Raw genomic sequence first — 20,292 nt, forward strand, 5'->3', positions numbered from 1 at the left:
TAGTTCCGATGTCGTATACGATCCTTATCGCTGACGCCTTACCAATTACATTTCATTATCCTGACTCAGCTCTGAGTAGCATAATCGTTTAAATACATTTCATTGACTGTCCTGTAGCCTATTTGCTGTAAGTCGCTCAAACCTTTGGTTCTTAACAGTCGCTTGAAACCTTTTTCTGTTCTTGTAGTTTTCAGTACTCATGATTAGGAATAGTTCGAATACGTTCCAGTTTTTTTAATTAAAGGGTATTCTACATATATCAGGAATGAAACATGAATAGCTTGAGATTGTTACTAATTACGTCACTACGGTTGGCAAAGAACACCTCTTTACTGAATCAATTACCTGTTAAATTGTAATTGTAATTATAATTGTAATGTAATTGAAACATACAAGGAAGTAATTGTAATTGTAATTGAATTAAAATATTGTAATTGATCTAACTCTGATACGCACCCCCCCCCTATTTTAGGGCAAAAAATCGTGATAATTTTGCGGATTATACATGGAAAATTACGGTATATATATATGAAGGGTAGTTCAAAAATACTTTTTTTTGGATCCACGGGATTCACTGATTACATTGTCAGGTTGCCTAAAAAAACGCTGCACACTAAATTTGGCTCAATTCCTACCAGTAGAGGCCGACGCAGAGTCAGTTGAAATTTATTATTTTTAATAATAATTACTGTAATCCTCGTGGAATTGTTCAGTTGTCTACGAAAACCATGCGAAACAAATTTGACGTAACGCCAACCCATAGAAGCCAAGTTATTCGAGTTTTTCATCAATAATTTTCGGTTTTACCACCGACAATGCTATTTTTGCAAGTTTAGGACTTTCAACTGCAATCACTTCGCTTCTTCCGGTTGGAATGGAGCAAAAATTGTCATGCTTCGTTCTTTCAGGTAACTGAACAATCTTATGGAGTTGGCAGTAAAAGTGGAACAATTTAATTTTCAATTTTGGTATATTAAATTCAAAATTTCAATTGGCTCTGCGTTGGCTTATACTGTTTCTAATCGAGCCAAATTTGATGTGCAGCGATTATTTAACCAACCTAACAATTTAATCAGGAAATCCACGGAATCTGAAAAAAAAAGTTATCTTTGAACAATCCTAATGTATATTTGTATTGTATAATATTGTATGCATGTTTTATGAGCAGACCTGATATGGCATGATAGCTTCTACTATACTGTTATACTGTTATTATCGGCAAACGATTTGCCGATGTGATATCAGAACTCACTGTGTTGACCTATTGCTAATTAGATGGGCGCTTTCTTGAGGACTTGAAATCATCCCCTGCGTGCTAATTCATGTCTACATGCTCACTCAAGAATTGCCGCGTTCCCAGTAATGCCGCTTGTTACCGAAGGCAGTCAGTGACGAAGTGCTTCTACTTTTTGAAGCACACAAGTCATTTTCGACTACTTCTAGTACTTACTCAAGTAAAACTAATATTTCGCTACTTCCACTTCTACTTCATATTAGTTTGCGACTTACATACTTTCCACTATTTACAGTTTGTGAATTAAAATGATTATATTATTCCAATAGAGTAAGAGAGAGATAGAGAATGAGACTAAAAAAATTTAGCGACGTTTTTTGCCGAGTATCAAAAATAATTTACCTATCACAAAAGTTTAAAAAGTTCGGAATGTTTGTCGTGCTTCGAGCGAAATAGATATGGAGCGACAAGAATGTTTTCATGGAGCTGTTGGTCAGTATCATTTAGGTAGGTTCATTTCATAACACACTTTCGCCTGTATGACACGTTTCATCACAGTAAATTTGGCTCAGAAAATATATTCGGAACTATCTCATCGTATTCTTGCATTCTAGCCACACATCGAGTGCTCAAACAGCGAAAAAGTGGTCCTTGACTTTTTAGCACTAGACCCTTGAGCGGCAACCACCGTTGAAACCGTCTGAAACCTGTTTTACATATTGTAGTTGAATTTCTCTTCATGCACGGTATCATTACAGTTGGTTTTTTAATCAATCTTCGTTCTTTTGTCCGAGACACATACGCATAGAAGTGTAATGTTACGAAGTAAATTGGAACGTGAATGGCATTTTACAATCTCCCGTATTGTTGTTTCACGTAACAATCATCGCACAAATCGGTAATACTGTTTCTGATACAACTCCATGTCGCTTTTCGCCTTAACTATGGGCCTTATAATACTGCGGAGGGCATAATTCCATGACATTATCTGAAATCGAGCTCTGGGGTAAACGAAAGTTGAGAGTCGCTTCTTTGAAGTAAAGCCATCATTTGCATCCCACGATGCGGTCGAATACGAATCCAGCTCTCTGTACCATTCGAAGGGCCCAGTTTCCGGCTTTTGACAGCCAACGACAGCGTATTTATGGCTGCTTATCACAGCTACCTACTTAGTTGATTACTTGAGTACATTTTAGCTTCGCTACTCCTAATTCTACTTGAAGAAGTTTTAGGATGCTTAAAAAAGGGCTACTTTTACTCGTACTTTAGTAAATTTTAGCTTCGCTACTTCTACTCCTACTTGACTAGATTACTTGACTGCATTGACCACCTCTGATTGTTACTCGCACAGTGCATTTCGCAGTGGCATGTGGCGTTGGAACACGCAACTGCGACATAATTTGTAACAAATGCTGATGCCCATATTCTGAATTCATTTTAGTTGCCAATAAGCTTGATCGCCAACGAACTGACAGGCATCCAGCACGCCAATATTGAACTTCAGTCAATTGTGTATTTAGTAGAAAGCTGATTTCTATGTTTAGGTCTCGACATTCGCTGAGCGTTCCTAGTGCTGCTGCTACTCTAGATAACTCACCATTTCACTGAATTCGATTGCATAGCTCGGTATTAATGACACGTGCGAATATGAAAACATCATATCAATGGTAAATGTACGTCTTGTGGATGAATGCAAATGGCTTGTAGCAAAATGCCTTCTCTAGCGACTATGACATCACGGATCATGAGTGATTGTGACGTCACAAGTCGCCGCATACCCACATAATATCACGCCTACACTTCTTAGTACGCAACTAAATCTTAGAATCGAACTCACTTCCCAATCCAAATTTCCAGATAGCGACACAATCTGACGATGTCTAAGTAATGAACGTAGTGCTGTTGCCGAGAAATCGTTTCCATACAATTTCACTTCCTTCACCTAAAACGATGGAAACATGATATGAAGTGTTGACAGAAACTAAGTGTGAAAGTCAGTCTGAAATCAAATCATCAGCGTCAAAATACAAAGTAACTGAGCCGTAATCAATTCGCTTTACTATTGAAGGATCTTCGATGTAGCCGACATTACAAAGTGATATCTTAAAGGTGGTGATATCAGCGACTGTCAGTGAATAAAATATCCATTGCGAGTGTTTGCGACTAATGTCATGTAGTGATATCATGCCATTCATTACCATTATATTTGGAATAATTTAAAAATTCATATTCGCTGCGCCTTTAAATTCCAAGAATAGGAGTCGATTCCAGATTTACATAATTGTGCGTGTGAGCAGCAATCCCTTGCATATTGAACGATATGAAAAAATGGATCACATTGGAGATTACTGAAGAAATTTCGACCAACATTCATGAGAAAATGATTTGACAGGAGTAATATTATTATTATACAAATACCCGTATGTGTTCCGAAAATATTCAAATAATTCTGCGAAGATGGAAAGCCAATATTTACATTTAAATCATTTTATAAAGACACCAGAAAGATTATACACAAAATTTCTACGACCAAAGACGGAAAAATATAGATTCCTCCATGAAGGCAAACCAAAGACACTCAATTTCATCAAATTCACTGTTCTGACGCACAAGGACTGAGCTGGCGATGATCAACACTGTCGTTGATGCGTTACAAGACTATTGATAATACCAGGGGTCAGCAGTGTTGAGCCCGCCAATTGTTCCGCTCAGGTCCGGATTCAGTTGCACATGTAAAACGTTTGCAAGAAACCCAACCTGCTATGTCAGTGGTTCTCAAACCTTTTGGACACGCCCCCGTTGATGGTAGTGAAAAATTCTGCGCCCCCTTATCGCCATATCAAAAAAATACTAAAAAGTGCAGCAAGAATACTTGCAATCCCAACGCATAGTCTGGTGGTATGTAACGTTATGACTGTTGAGATACCATTAAAATATCAAATTGGGACTAAAGACCAGGGATGGCTGCTAACCTTTCCAGCCAAAGTGCAACAAGAGATTTACGAACCATTGGGTGGGCCACTTGAAAATTGATGACCTGTTAGTAGTCGTCCAATAAGAGCGAACCGTATTAGGTAACGGTGAAAACAAGACTTATATTACAATGCACCAAAATCGATAGCAATTATGTCATTAAAACCCAGTAATAGCCGCGCGGAGCGAGAAATTTATTCCAGTTATAAATGAATTCCGTCAATAATAATGGTACTTGCATATATTGCTAGTCGCCTCTGTGTACCGCTAGACTCATTTGTCAAGGACTGGAATATTCAGGACGTGGACATATCAATATCTAAGATTTTAGCGAGCATGCGTCCATCATTTTGTGCCAAGGTTTCATCGCCAACAATCTTTCTGCGAGTGTCGACATGTAGACGCATGTTGGACGACACGTTCTCTCATAATTGCAAATATAGCTAGACTCAATTCTGTAAATTGGGCGTATTATGAATTTTCAGGGGGGGTACCAAGATACCAGGGTTGTAATGACTCGATTCGAGCCACGATTTTCTGATGACTCGACTTGACTCCAGTCATTTTCTCAAAATATGGAAATGACTCGACTCGAGTCTATCTGTGTATTGACTGGTCTTGGACTCGAGTCATTGCTCATTACTAGAACCAAGTCATATGACCCGAGACTCAGACGGCCAAGACCGACATTTTTATTGTAATTTCCAAGAATAGTTGAGTAACCACACTATTAGGATTTCGTTTTGGTACTGGTACTTGAAAAAGGGAGGAAAATTAGTATATTATATATACGAACTACCGTAATTTTCCATGTACAATGCGCAAAATTTTCACGATTTTTTGCCCTAAAATCGGGGGGTGCGTATTATACATGGGAACAACACGCTTGAAAAAAATCTCCCTCGATAAAAAAACTTGAAATCACACCTTTCTTCATTCGTCATGTTGGTTTTCAATCACGCATCACTTTCAGCCGTCGCGCGTAGTAATTACAGGGAAGCGTGTATCCAATTACCGAGTGTCGTGTGCGAAAGCAGGCGATCTCCTGCTGAGTTGTTTTGCAGTTTGTACGCGAGCGAAATTAGGTCACTAATAGACAATCGTGCGCGGCACGGCAATTCTCGCCAATTCATCGCGTCAACGACAGGCCCGAACAATCCCATACGCAATTTATACATACACAAGAGATCATGTGCGAGAGATAGAATCGCTTGCGTAATCAGTCGCATCTCCAACAGATCTGTTGCGCATGACATAACCGTTAGCCTAGGCACAATCGCATCTATAATAGGCATCGTGCGCAAGATGTCGATTGTCGGTTCGTTGGCCTAAACTAACTTGCCGCGGGCTTCGCAGGCTTTGGCTGCTATCTACTATCGTTAAGTGACAATACCGTTAATTGTATAATGATTACCAATCGCATCTGTAAAAGGTCTCCTCGTGCTCAAGATGTCGTGTCGCTAGCCTGAACTATCGCGCCGCTCGCCGAGCAGGCTTTGGCTGCTATCTACTATCGTTTAAAGACAATCCCGCTAATTGTATAATGATTAGCGATCGTTGTGTAATGATTGTTCAAGAGTGACATCGCAAAACAGAATGACATCGTATACGAAATCGGAACTATTCATGTACTGAAATGCAGGCTGCGTACTATACAAGGGTACAGGCTTTTCCCCAGAATTTACATGCTATTTTAGGGGTGCATATTATACATGGGGGCGTACTATACTTGGAAAATTACGGTATTTGATATCACCAAAACAGAGTTATAAAAAGTGGGTTCATCAAGACTTAAACTGGAAACTGAGCAGTCAACACAACGACTTGGACTCGGGCTCGGGTCATATTTACCATGACTCGGACTCGACCCTCTGCTCGCTGACTTGACTCGGTGGTGAATTGAAAATGACTCGACTTGACTCGAGTCAAAACTATAAACGTGAGATTGTCTTGTGACTCGGAGCCTTGTGACTTTGTTACAAGCCTGCAAGATACTAAAAGCAAGTAATAGAGATACAATAAATCACACTAAGCGCTGAGACAAATATCTACTTCGTGGTCATAAAAAACATCTATGAAAAATGTGGCAGGGCACTACCTACGCCAATGCGTTGGAATTGATATTTTAGTTAGCAACATCTCGTATTCTGCAGTCAGGCTAATCAAGTTTATGGTTGGCCTTGCAAGTTCAAAATAAATTTCTTGGGTAATTCATTTTTTGATATTATAAATAATATTGAGGATTACCTCGCGGGTCACTCAAAGCCTTCTCGCAGGACACATGTTGGCCATCCCTGCTATCAGCTAGCTAAATCGAGCGAAACAAGAAAAAATTCTAGTTGATGTCTAAAATAATCATTTTCAATGGTAGCACGTATAGCATTAACATATTTTAGCGATTTTGGTGTCTAATATCTTATGTTTACCCACTTCTGGCCATAAGCGAAAACAAAAACCCATGGCGCGGCTTCGTTCTAAGCCACTTTGATTTAAACCCTCATTTCCAAAATTCAAAAGGCATGTTAAAATCATGGCATATGGCATGAGCCCAGGGGCGTATCCAGAGCGCGAAAAAGGGGGGGGGTTTGCGTTACGAAATTGGCTATTGTGACGTCATCATTACGATCACTCGTCTCCACGCCCTGGCGAATAATTAATACATTATAGTTTAATATTAAACAGAGATTTGCGGTGAGTGGGAGATGTACGAATACGATACGGACATTGCCTGAAAATCGCATTTCTTTTATGGTCTGATTGAAAGAAATTCGTAAATGCTCACATTTAGTCATGAGCCGGCAAATGCCGCCCGTCTTCAAGCGCCTAGTTCCGGTCAGAGATGCGCGATTTTGTTGGGTTTTGACGATATTATGCGCACGGTCGGTAGTATCGCAGCGGACGAACAAGCGAGGAATAGGGCGGTAGCATAAACGAGGGCGATCGCCACAGAGAGGTGTGGTGTGAACAGTGTACGTCGTACACGAATGTGTGCTTTTCGATGGCTTTACTAGCCGTACGGCTGAGCGTGTAGTACGCGCGAAGATAATTAGACCTTAATTGCAAGCACGCAAGTCAGTCAACTAATACAGAGTACACACTGGGATAATAACTTGATCGACAGAGAAACTTGTCAGCCGATATAATTAGGCTTTACCACTAGGCCTACTCAATTCTCCCGTTCAGCGACAACATAGGCCTGTATTTGGACGACAGCAAGCCACCTAACAATCGGGAACGTGGATTGCTAGGCTTGTATTTTGAAATGTGAATGTCAATCCTAGGCCATTTCTCGCCAATAATCGCGAATACAATGTGGATTTGAGAATAGCATTGTCGTTCTGGTGCCGTCGTGTCTGCGTCTCGCTGATCAATCAACACGCCGCCGCGAGCAATTCTTAATTAGGATTTCAAGGCGAGCAGGTGGAGCGAATTCGCGAGCGATGTTGATTGCCGACAACTTCGTCTTTGCAATTACGTATCGCGTCGGCCAATTAGATTAGATTTTCCTAAAATGAGTCTCTCGTTTTAGCAAGGCGAGAGAGAAATCGAGGGAAGAAAGTTGAGAACGTCGGCGATTGCCACAGCTGAAATGTAGCTGAACAAGTGCAGAATTCGTATGGAATTAGCGAATTATAATGACCTATTTTATCCTTTCGACTAATTCGGCGCATAATTCCAATATTTTGTAGGGGTCTTAGTCCCCTTAAATAACATTAAGACGCCATATTCGCCTTCTCATACGTAAAAACGAATATGTTAAACTAATAAATTAGCAAATATTAGAGGCTATATTTGACATCAATTTTTAGGATTTTGAAAAGGGGGGGGTTCCGACCCCCTAAAACCCCCCCCTGGATACGCCACTGTATGAGCCTATGAGAGGACATATTTTATTTCTCCATATTGTTGAGTCTTACTACGCTCTTTGTACAGTAGGGGTGTTCAACCGTTCAAAGATAACATTTTTCTTCAAATTTCACTGGCTACTTGATAAATTGAAAGGTTGGCTAAAAAACTCAGCATACCAGATTTGGTTTAATTCCAACCAGTAGTCGCATTGCTACAAGAGAAGAAAGATTTGGATTTATTATATAAAAATTAAATAATTTTTTTTTAATTTTCTGTTCACCCCGTAACATTGTTAGGTTGTGTACAGAAACGGTACTCACCAAATTTCGCTCCATTGCAACCAGTGGAAGCGGATTTATTGCAGTTCAAAAATTTGGATACGACTAAAATAGTAATCCGACCAACGTAAATATTATTTTAGTCAAATCCAAATAACGTCGCTCACACTGGTTGCAATTGAGCAAAATTTGTTGAACATTGTTTCTGTACACAACCTTACAATATCATGGGTTGAACAGAATATTTAATTTTTTTTTTATATATTTTCAGATAATAAATATCAAACTTTCTTCTCTTGTAGCAATGCGGCTACTGGTTGGAATGGAACGAAATTTGGTGTGCAGTTGTTCGTTAATTAGGTAACATATTAATTTTATCAAGTATCCAGTATGATTTGAGAAAAGAGTCATTTTTTAACACCCCTACTGTACAGATGCTTGACAGACAAGCCATAAAAGTATTAGCTATGACACACGCAATCACCAGTCACTCCTACATGTCAAAATGTTCGACTTAATTTTTCCCGCGCATTCGATGTCGCTTCTGCATTTGTCGTGGGCAAACAAATCAAATCCCGTCATCATTGCAACGATATAACATAGTAGTTGTACAAGCCATAGTCGTTAAACCAGGGTATGGTGAGTATGCTGCAGTTATCCTGTATTGTTAGTAGGCCTAAACGGCATACTCGCAATAGGAGTATGCAAAAATGACTATTTTTCAAATTCTACTGGCTTCTTGATAAAATTGTTAGGTTGCCTACTTGAAGGCTGCATACCAAATTTGGTTTAATTCCAAGCAGTAGCCGTATTGGTACAGGAGAACAAAGTTTTGAATTTATTGTTTAAAAAATGAATAAAAATTTTCTCAAGATTTTCTGTTCACCCGATGATATTGTTAGGTTGTCTATAAACGGTGCTCAACAAATTTGGCTCAATTTCAACCAGTCGAAGCGGAGTTATTGCAGTCGAAATATTTGGATTTGATTGTAATAGTATTTACGTTGGCTAGTTCGAGAACTAGCCACCTTAAATATTATTTTATTCAAATCCAAATTATTCGACTGCAATTACTCCGCTTCCACTGTCGAGCCGTGTTACTTGCTAGTGCATTACTCACGCGGCGCGTTGTGTGACAATTACGTTGTCAAATATTGATGCAACAACAAATTTTCAGTAGCACAAATTCTCACAGTATTCGATACATTTGAACGGGAACCTAGTGTATTCCAATTCATAAATAGCAACAGTTTTCCTACTGGTGTCGAAATTAATTATGGCAAGTACGGGGAAGCGGCGTATTGAAATTTGTAGCGGTATTTGTTATATTGATCAAGGCTTTTGTACAGTTACAGAAGATTACGACCGAGCCCCGGCTGGTATCATGATTATACACCCTACATTTATATATATGTTAATAAAAGGTGGTCAATATAGAAGGAGACGCGTGTTGAAATAGAAATGGTGATGCAGAATTATATACCGGTATACTCAAATACGAGTTGAAGCAGTGCTGTTCGAAGCAGCTCAAAACTATTTCAAGTGGAAGTGGAATTGCTGTCTTTGAAAACTACTCGAGTAAGTAAGTAGTTTTGAAAAGCAATAATAAATACGCACTCATAGATCGCTAACACCTGGAAACTGAGAGCTGGTTCTGTGTTGCTACATCCCCAGGGAATTATTATGGCATAAGGATTCTCTTGCATCATGCGAAACAAATGATAGCTTTGCCATTGAAAAGTGGTTATGTACATGTTTTAACCCCAGTGCCCCCTTACAGAATATATGACGGTATGGCGCTTTTTATCGTAGTACAAGGCCCATAGTTAATGAGACGATGAACGATACGGACAAGTTGATTTAGATACTACATTCACGCTTTGATCGACTAGGAAGGAACCTGGAAATATGGAAGATCGTATAATTCCAAACATTTTGATGAGTGTTATTTACTATGACGAAACTGATATATGGGCGATGATGTGGTCTTAAAGTTTGCACATACCACATAGGACAGCTACATAAATCATATTGACCGAGAGAGATATACATTTCGCAGAATCATGGTGAAAATTCCGAGAAAACAGCCACTGAATTTCATCGTCTTGATCTTATTCATTCTTTTATCGGATTATTAAAATACTTCTTCCTGATAAACTGTAAATAACGAAAAGTAAATAAGTAATTCACCAAATGAAACGAAGTTAAAGAGAAAGTAACTGGAAAGCGGATTTACTTGTGTAAGTAGGTACTGAAAGTAGAGGAAAACTACTCAAGTAGTTCCAAAAATGGGTAACGAAGGAAAGTAACAAAGTACCTCATTGCACAATGCATATTTTGACTCAAGTCAAATCACGGGGATTTTGAAAGTGACTCGATTCGAGTCAAGTCAAGTCGAGTCACAATTTATAGCCAAGTTGATTTTTCACAGTATGAGGCATAATTGTGTTATTGCATTTTGATAGCTTTTTGAAAGTTGCCATTTATTTTGAATCGAGAGACGATATGATGCAATGCACTAGCCATCTACACATCCGTGAGATCGGTGCCGATGGTTGACAAGTAACATGAATTCATAAGCTTCATTAAAATTTGGTTTCAATTTTACAACAGGTTACTGACCACCTTAGGCGCTGAACCCTAATTTACCGAAGGTATGCGTGATCGATGACGGCATGAAGGGGCGACGTCATAATAGTCAGAATTGACGAATTAGCCGACTCGCAAACGTTCAATAGTCGGTTGTACATGGTGACAAAATTACGATACTATTAAGCAGACATCCTGCTGAATTGATTTCAAAATTTCCAAGGTAGCATCAATTTATTAGGTTTTAAGTACGTGCCCCAATCCCGATAATAATCTATCGCATTAGCTTCGTCGTGTTAATGAACTCGCACGTATGATTATTATATATACTCGAAATCTACCGTAAGATAACTAGCGAGTCCGACTGTAGCCTACAGTGTACACTTGATTTGCAAGCTCACAATCTCCCATCAATACGCGTTACGCTAACAGTCCGCCTCGGGAACAAATGAATATGCATTTTCGAAGACGGCTAATAAACCAAGTTCCATGCTCTGGACCCTGTTCAGTAGCGACAATAACTTTAAAGGAGCCTGCAACACATCTTCCGATCGTTGTGTTTTTGGTATTACCGCAAATAAAAGTCAATCACTCCGCATGATTCTGATTACAGCCAGTATGTATTTGAATTAATTCCGCCCGTGTTATATGTCTTGTGACAGTACGACATCACAATCACAGCAGACGCAATAGTACCGGCAGGCGAGCCAGATATCATATTTCTACACAGCAGGAGATGACAATTGCTACTTTTCAGGCCTATACAAATTAACATCATTCTAGTATTGAGGTTTCGGTCTTGTTGCCTCGCATCGCATCTTCTAATTAGCCGCATTCGATCAATGTATTGCTGCTGATTTTCTCAAGTGGGCAGCAAGATTACGAAATACATTGCTGATTTCTAAATCGCACAATTCACTAACTAGTCAAGCAGTTACATACCTAATGGAATTCTGGGTATGCGGCATACCGAAAAAAATTCCTAGCTATGCACGGCATACGAAGCATACCCGAGTCCAGTGCCTGTGCCGACCAAAATGAACACTGTTGGCCTACTCAATATTTTTTTAAATTTCACTGGTTATGTTATACAATTAATGTTTTGGCTAAAACAGCGCTGTACACCAAATTTGGCTCAATTTCAACCAGTAGAAGTGAGGTTCTTGCTGTATAAAGTATTGAATTTATTATTTAAAAAGTAAAAATTAGAAAAATTCGTATTTTTGCAGACTCTATAAAATAGTTAGACTGTCAGTAGAGATAATGCACACCAATTTTAGCTCAATTCCAACCAGTAGAAGTAAAGTTACTGCAGTAAAAAATTTTGGACTCTTTTTTTGAACTCTTTCAATAACTATTATTATAAAATCATAGAATTAGAAATTGAACAGTCCATAGAAGAGAGATATTTTGCCATTAGATTATTTTACTACTATAGTTAGGAGCTCCGATCACTTCGTTTGCGGTCAATTTATTTGTGATAGAGGAATGGAGGCCCGCCCAGTGAAATATATGCAATATCCGTCATTTTGATTGACACCGTTACTTGATGACTTGAAATTGCCTCATAAATTTTGCTCCGAGTCACGAGTCAATCCACATTTCTAAACCCGCAAGTCAAGTCATTTTTGCAAAGCGACTCGAGTCAAGTTAAGTCATACGAAAAGAGTGACTCGAGTCCGACTTAATCGAGTCATCCCAACACTGTCACTTAATATACATAGCGAATACCAGGATCCGCACCACAGCCGAAAACGAACTAGGGCAGTCCATTAATATACACGGACGCAGTGACATCTGAACGCATGTGCCTGTAAACCGGCGCGATACCGTTCATTTTCAACCTTATCGGCTACAAAAATCCTAGAAGTGGGCCGTGCTACAAGTCGGCAGATACAGAAACATAATAAATAATATCGGTCTGGCGTATGACCGATGCAGTCGAAAAATGTCATGATTACCCGAAAATGCAACAAACTCATCAGGTGGACCGAGCTTAATCGTGTGGGAAAACACGCAAATTCGCATCCCTGCACAACGGCGACTTTACTTAATAATGATATAACTTGGCTGTGTCGATGTGTGAGATTCACTTATCCAATCGCACACGCAAATGGTAACTTTTCATATTTCATAGAGCAGTATCGCAGTAAGGCATACACACTCTTTTATCTTCATTTATAAACAATGATGATGAAAACTGATTACCGTGAATTATCCTGTGCCAATTCGCCTTTAGTATACTTGAATATATTTCGAATGACAAGTGAAAACTGTGGGTGTGATCTGTGAATGGCAGCCTGGTAAACTAATTTTGCAATTTACATAAACAGGTTAGCAATTGTGGAGGAATTGAAGCGTCACCCACGGGTGTCGTTGATTTGTACATGTCGCCAATGTCGCCAATGTCACCAATGTCACCAATGTCGCCAATGTCGACGTCTATCTATTTTGTCCATGTCGCCAATGTCGCCAATGTCACCAATGTCACCAATGTCGCCAATGTCGACGTCTATCTATTTTGTCCATGTCGCCAATGTCACCAATGTCACCAATGTCGGCTATGTCACCAATGTCGCCAATGCCGACATTGCCGACAATGCCGCCATTGCCGACAATTCCGACATTGCCGACGATGCCGCTCGGGGGCCGAAACTAGGGTAATGTAATGACAGGATTTTTGGTGACTCGACTTGAATCAATCTTATTGGTATTGACTTGACCTGCACTCGGCTACTCAAGCACTTCGACTATCTCGCTACATACTACGCGATTCTTGACGGGAAGACCTGCATGGCCACAAACGCAAATTATTTATAACTAATCATATTATTTATATTATTAGGCCTACGTTGAATTGAATGAACGTCGAAGTCTTTATACATTCCAGTGTAGGATTCGCGAGGAAAATACACGACCGGGCGTGGGTACGCTGGCAAAAAAGTACACCATTTCGCATTCCATTGGTGTCAGATAGTGCTCTGTCTGTGAACTTATCATTTGACTCCAAGGCCCCCAAATGAAGTGTGGACTGCGTCTCCCGAAGACAAGAAACCTGTCACCTCGATTATTTTCGAGCAAGCAAGATTATCTAACAAATGTTTATGGCATTTGCCTGTTGTGAGCGCGAAAAGACGAAAGATTTCGTGTTGACGGTTGAAACGCATTCAAGTCGAAATACAAGCAATTTCTTCTAAATCAATACTAGCCAGTCTTCAGGATTACCGGACCACAACCTAACATCGACCTCGCCCTCCGCCACATGCCACCCCATTTTGTCGCTTGCGTCTTATATTCTCTGCATTACTTTTCATTCAGTGTGCATGCCTCTTATTTACTTCGCCTAGGCTAAGGTGGGTGTCTGATCTTAATGGCTAATCAAAGTTGTTTCGACACCTTCCTATCTTTTCATTGTATCGCAGTCTTGTGATGTTTTGAAACGATGAAAATAATAATAAACCTGATTGATTGACGGTAGAGGCCGACTTTTATAAAAATGACGAGTGTCAGCTGAAAATATTCGGGTTCATTTCAATATCAATATACTATTCACTTGGGAAGGTAGGCCTACTTAATTTAAAATTTCCATTCGTGTAAACCAGGGGTGGCCAACCAGCGGCCATAAAAGGAAATCTGTGCGGCCGTGGACACGTCTGTTGCGGAGACGAAAAAGTCTATCACACCAATGTGACGTCTACCAGCTTCAGATATACGGTATATCATATTTGAAACGGTTGCTAATTTGCTGTTCACGTCAAATATGATTTTGAAAATTGCAATCGTTCCTACAATAAACCTAAACTACCAGTAGGCTTACATCAGAATATTGCTCCTGTACGATTACTGGTACTAGATCCGTGCAGTGGGGCTAAAGTTGAAAATTGTGTATGATAACTGAATTGGGAAGACGTCACAATGCTGAGCTTCGATGAACTCATGATAACTCGAGAGGTGACATTTTTATTCCAACTCAAGTTCACATACAGTACGAATGTTTTCATTTAAATTGCAATATAGCGTGAGAAATAGCCAGTCACATAGTCAAATATCCACCGAAAAGCAAATCTGTTTCGCTCGCCCAGTCAAATGGAATTTAATCGCCTAATTGGGTTTGGATACTGAAGGGAATGAAAATGTTAAGTTTGGCATAATGAATGCTCGTTAGTGCTGTTTTTTTTTTTCGTGCTAGAAATGGACGGAGGAGGAATGCATGGGGGTTACACATTACCGAATACTAGGTTACGGAAGGCATCGGCTATGATGATGAATCTAGAAAACCGCTATTTGTCGTTTTCCTACGGAAGCTATGATCTAATGAAGTGACTCACATGTATTGTATCCATGATGCACCGTGTTGAGCTGCCGAAGGCAGCGAAACAGAAAAATAAGCTGCACATATTAAGTCACAGTATATAATTTCTGTAGTGGATCCATTTGGAATTCTTACGATCGAATATAACAAATTGGATTTGGTTTTTTGGCTTTGGCTCGGATTTGGATTTGGTTTGGTGGCTGCGCCACCCCGCCACCCCGTAACTCGGCGCCTATGGCATACAGTTGGTCGAGCAATCGTTCTCATACGGCGATTTGACTGCAGGTGAAAGCATGCGATAAGACTTTGTTTGGTGAGGAGTTGCTGTAGCTGAAAGTTACCATCCCAGGAAATGACGATGAATAGCCGCGCCAGAAAAAACAATTACTGTGGCAAGTGTCTATATTTCTCTACGCAAACGTGAATACCAGGTTGGTATAACTATTGTCGTATTCAGACACGTAGTCGTGATTAGCATTCGTAATCGATTACGACGATTACAGCATTTTCAAGTAATGTTAAGCGCAATCGGTTATATTCGAAAAATCGTAATTGTAATATTAATCGATTATTTCACATATCTAATCCATTTCTTCGTGAGAAAACGTTTACTTTGACTTAAAGAAATACTATAGGAGAAACTGAACATTCGTTAACGCGGAACAGCGCAATATTAGCCTATACAGTATACACGGTTACCATATTTTGGAGACCTGAAAAGAGGACAACTCGGTCAACCCCTGAATACATTTCCCGTTGTTCATTGGTCAGCTTTCCGGCTCAGCTCCCGAAATAGCCGCCGAGGCGTTACTTCAGTGCCGATTTACTGTGTCTCAGTCGAATTTTATGCTATATTTAAACAAAATTCTCAAGAAAGGGGACAAAATCTCAAAAAAGAGGACATTTGGGCGTCCTCGTAGGCCACTTTCAGAAAAGTCCAAAGATATGACCATTCCTCTTAAAATAGCGTTACCATACGACCTTCTATGGGAAGATTTGTCTTCTTTCTTCAGGTTTTTTGAAAATGTCCTCCTTTTTGACTATTCGTCATCCTTTACAGCTTTTAGAGCTAAGACAGTGGATAACTTCGAGTGAAAATGAGCATGAATGACGCCAAATAGGAAATTCGTGTTTTGAACGAAAGTGACGACCTTTTTTTAGTGTGAATGAAAAACTGTATTTTTGGAGTTGAGCTGGAAAGTTGACCATTTTTATTAATCAACCAACAAAATTTCGTGTCATCATTTTTCGAATTTTACTCCAGTATTCTAATTCTGAAAATTTTGAAAAAGTGTCCTCCTGTCCTGATTCCAAAATATGGTAACCCTATCTTAAAAGAGGACGTATGCGAACCCTATATAACACCACGGTATTGATTGCAGAAACGTTGGATTGTCGGAAGCACTGGTCAGTATCACGTCACGAGTATTATCCTTGCTTATAATCGCGTAACGAATCATTTATCGACACAGTAAATTGATATTCAATGTACTATATAGGGCTGGGCAAAATCGAGTACCTGAGTGATTCGTTTCTGAATCACGTATTATGCTTCGAGTCTAGTCGAGTATTCCAGTATCACTAATTATGACGTCACGGCAGAATTTACAATGTAAAAATTCAAATTTGTACGTTTTATGCCACCACATAGAACATAATGCTTGTTATGCTTCGCATTAAAGATACTATGGTATTTTTACGACCATACCGATTTCACTGCACCTCTTGATCATGTTGTGGGATGATCATGACTTCGCAAATGTGTTATTTCCAGGTATATTCGTAGCTTTGTACTATCTCTCGTACGCTGCGACACGGCCAATCAAGGTTTCATGGCTTCATCGGTGGAAAATAGTATCAAAACTTTAATTCATCTTACTAAATTTAGTTTCAGTTGCGACCAGTGTATAATTTCAGTACTCAAAAAATCGTATTTTTGCTACTCGTATCGAATCATTAAAATTAATACTCGATTCAGATTGCAATACTGGAATTGTGCCCAGACGTAGCGCATTGTAAATATTGTAGTGTGATTGTTAGAGCCACCAGCATGTCCTATAAAAAGTTATATATGCATCCCTGACGCCACTACCTAGCCGCAGGAAAACCACTCTGCTCAGTTTTGAATATGAATATATGTATTGATCTTTGATTGTGCTTATTTATACTCAGTTTGAACGTTGCTGCTTGGCGAGGAGTAGGCCCAAGCCCCGTGCGCCGGACAAAGATTGGAAATTTTATGGTCAAATGAAACATTATGAATTTCACATCAGAGCATTACAAAACAACGGCTGCTTACATAAATTAAAATCGAGCTGTTCTTTGCCGTTACGAGTAAAGACTAATTTCAGAGCGTATTACGTAGAAATAAAATTTCTGATAATATATAATAATCCATTCATTAGTGTGCGGACTCTGTATTCCCTCGACCGATTCGAGTATCCGGCCCCCTTATTATCGTTAGGTTTCTACAGGGTTGGTTCCATTATGTTTACAATAAGAACAGTTTAGTTCAAAATAATAATAGTCTCATGTTCACAATTAGAACAGTCTCATGCTCACAATAAGGACAGTCGTTATATTCACAATAACGTCAATCGTAGCTCCCACATATCCCAGACACGATGTCCGAGAGCCAACACAGTACAAACACATCCCAGACATGATGTCCGAACACGTCCCAAACACGATTTTCGATTGGCAACGCAGTCCGGAGACACCCCAGACATGATGTCTGGTGGTGTTCTGACATCATGTCTAGGGTGTGTTTAGAAAATAATGTCTGGGGTGTCGCCGGACAGCGTTGACACTCGGACATCGTGTCTGGGGCATCACGTGTTCGGAGTTCGGACATCATGTCTGGGGTGTGTTCGGACTGCGTGGTTGCACTCGGACATCGTGTCTGGGGGTTTCCGGACATCATGTCTGGTGTGTGTTCGGTCTGTGATTCCAATCGGAAATCGTGTTTGCGCGTGTTCGGACATCATGTCAGAGGTGTGTTCGGACCGCGTTGGCACTGGGATATCGTGTCTGGGGGGGGGGGGGGGGGGTTCGGACTTCATGTCCGGTTGTATTAGGACTATGTTGCCAATCGAAAGACGTGTTTGGGGCGTGTTCGGACATCAGGCTGGGAAGCGTTCGGACTGCGTTGGCGTTCGGACATGGCGTGTGACGGTTTTTGGACTATTTTGCCACTCGGACATCGTTTCCAGAAGATGTGTTGGTGCTGCGACTGACGTTATCGTGCGAATATAACGACTGTTCTTATTGTGAACACGAGGCTGTTTTTATTGTGAACATAATCGAACCAACCCTCTTTTTAGGCTTAACCCAAATGATTTCGGTATTATGTTATGTCTCCGAAAGCCTTCGGAATCATATTAAGGTTACGTGAGGATTGGGGTAATGGTTACATTAAGGGTTAGGTTATAAAGTCCCATATCCCGGTTCCCAGTGCTGAGTTTTTTTGCTAAACATTCCCTTTCCATTGTACCGCATGCATAAGTATCGGTCAACGGTCCTTCAATAAATAGCAGGTCATAATTCGGAGTTCGTCCAGCCTACACAAGGGGGTCTAATCGCGCATAATTCATGTGTCAACAGATTGTACCCAAGATCACTAATAAAACTATCACGACTAGCAGGCCTTGAAGTATTTTAAAACAAATTTTGCGCGTCATTGAAAACGTGCCTGGAAGTAAATCATTCTACCCAATTAGGATACCGTATTAAATAAATAAAAAAACAGCGCACTCACATTGGCTCGAGGGACTTGTTCCTCCTTCACCAATGGTAATGTTGCAGAAGACGTTGTTTACATTGGTCTGATTTCCGGCCGCGACGTTAAGAGAGCAATTTTCGAACTTCTGATAGACATTTTCTCCTTCAGCCAAAGTTGCAGACCCTAAGACACACATGATTATTGTACTGCGTGTCAGGTTCTGCATCTTATTTATTGAATGAGCGAAGATTTACTGTATTAAAATAGCTTAATGACTATTTTATGTCGCTAATATTATTTTGAATTTCAAGTACTCTGCCCTGCACTACATCGGGCATCACTTACCGCTTGTTCCCGGTGATAATGATGTGGACGTGACATCAGCGACACTAGAATTGTGATCTCGACCTTCTTCCGCCATGGTATTGATCACGTGGTATTAATCAGATAGCGTATACGAAAATACTGCAGATACATAAAATTACACGTCATGATACATCTTTTCTTAACAACAGGCGGAGACTATCAGTTCTTAGCATTTAACTATGGTAGATCTGATAGATATATTCCAGCAATATGGCCTGACAGCGGTCACATGTAGGCTTGCACAAATAGGGGAGATGTGGTACCGATGGATCGAAAATTGGAAAATGATCGCTGGCCCCGAAATGTTCAGCCGAAAACAGCAGATCTTTTGCTGGCTCAGCACTCTACCTATCGCGCACATATACATGAATATCCGTCTTTTCAAAAAATATTAATGGACGTTCAAAATTTGTTGCTCGAACGTGTCATCGGTCCAATGACACACGACCCGGGGACCTATGACACATATACCCTAAAAAACTCAATGTGACTACTTTTCTTGCTCAGTATATTATAATCTAAGCTGCAGCAAGCCAAAGAAGAATGTTTGGTCGCAACTGTCAAAAAATAGAATAAATATTAACTCAAATGTTGTCATAAAATCACGTTTCGATTTAGGCTCGAACTTATAAATTTGTGGGTACATACATATTGCCCGAAAATCGACAGTGTGACTTCCAAATACCTCGTTATAGCGATAAAACATCATATGCAATTATTAGATAAAGATTTTCTGTACGTAGGCATGTTTCATTTGTTTCATGATTAGTATGCTTGATTATTTTGCTTGATTTGGCTATTGCATCATCGGTCCCCACCCTAAGAATTTTATACATGAATCGAAAAGAAGTCCACTCAAGGAAAGTACTGAAAACAATAATAGGTGCCATTATATAGCCTGATACAAGCCCTACACTTCACAATAAAAATGATTGCTGGTATGTTCGTGTTGAAGGTTACAAAGAAAAAT

The 20,292-nt window shown here is 39.9% G+C and overlaps 2 protein-coding genes and 1 long non-coding RNA gene across 5 annotated transcripts in view; all 3 read right to left on the reverse strand.

Moving 5' to 3' along the window:
- LOC145436402 (uncharacterized) overlaps nt 1-20,292 on the reverse strand; it is a 493,503-nt gene that overhangs the window by 305,461 nt on the left and 167,750 nt on the right. The gene's annotated exons all lie outside the window — the stretch shown is intronic.
- LOC145436850 (cyclin-Y-like protein 1) overlaps nt 1-20,292 on the reverse strand; it is a 95,718-nt gene that overhangs the window by 21,542 nt on the left and 53,884 nt on the right. The gene's annotated exons all lie outside the window — the stretch shown is intronic.
- Nucleotides 18,740-19,432, reverse strand: LOC145439357 (uncharacterized). Its single transcript, XR_013915167.1, has 2 exons — nt 19,302-19,432; nt 18,740-19,139 (listed from the first exon to the last, which is right to left on the reverse strand). It is a non-coding gene; the product is annotated as an uncharacterized LOC145439357 (long non-coding RNA).

This window comes from Botryllus schlosseri, chromosome 1 (genome assembly GCF_051294905.1).
Source record: "Botryllus schlosseri isolate E-star chromosome 1, Bs_hap1, whole genome shotgun sequence".
In the NCBI taxonomy this organism is placed as follows: Eukaryota; Metazoa; Chordata; class Ascidiacea; order Stolidobranchia; family Styelidae; genus Botryllus; species Botryllus schlosseri.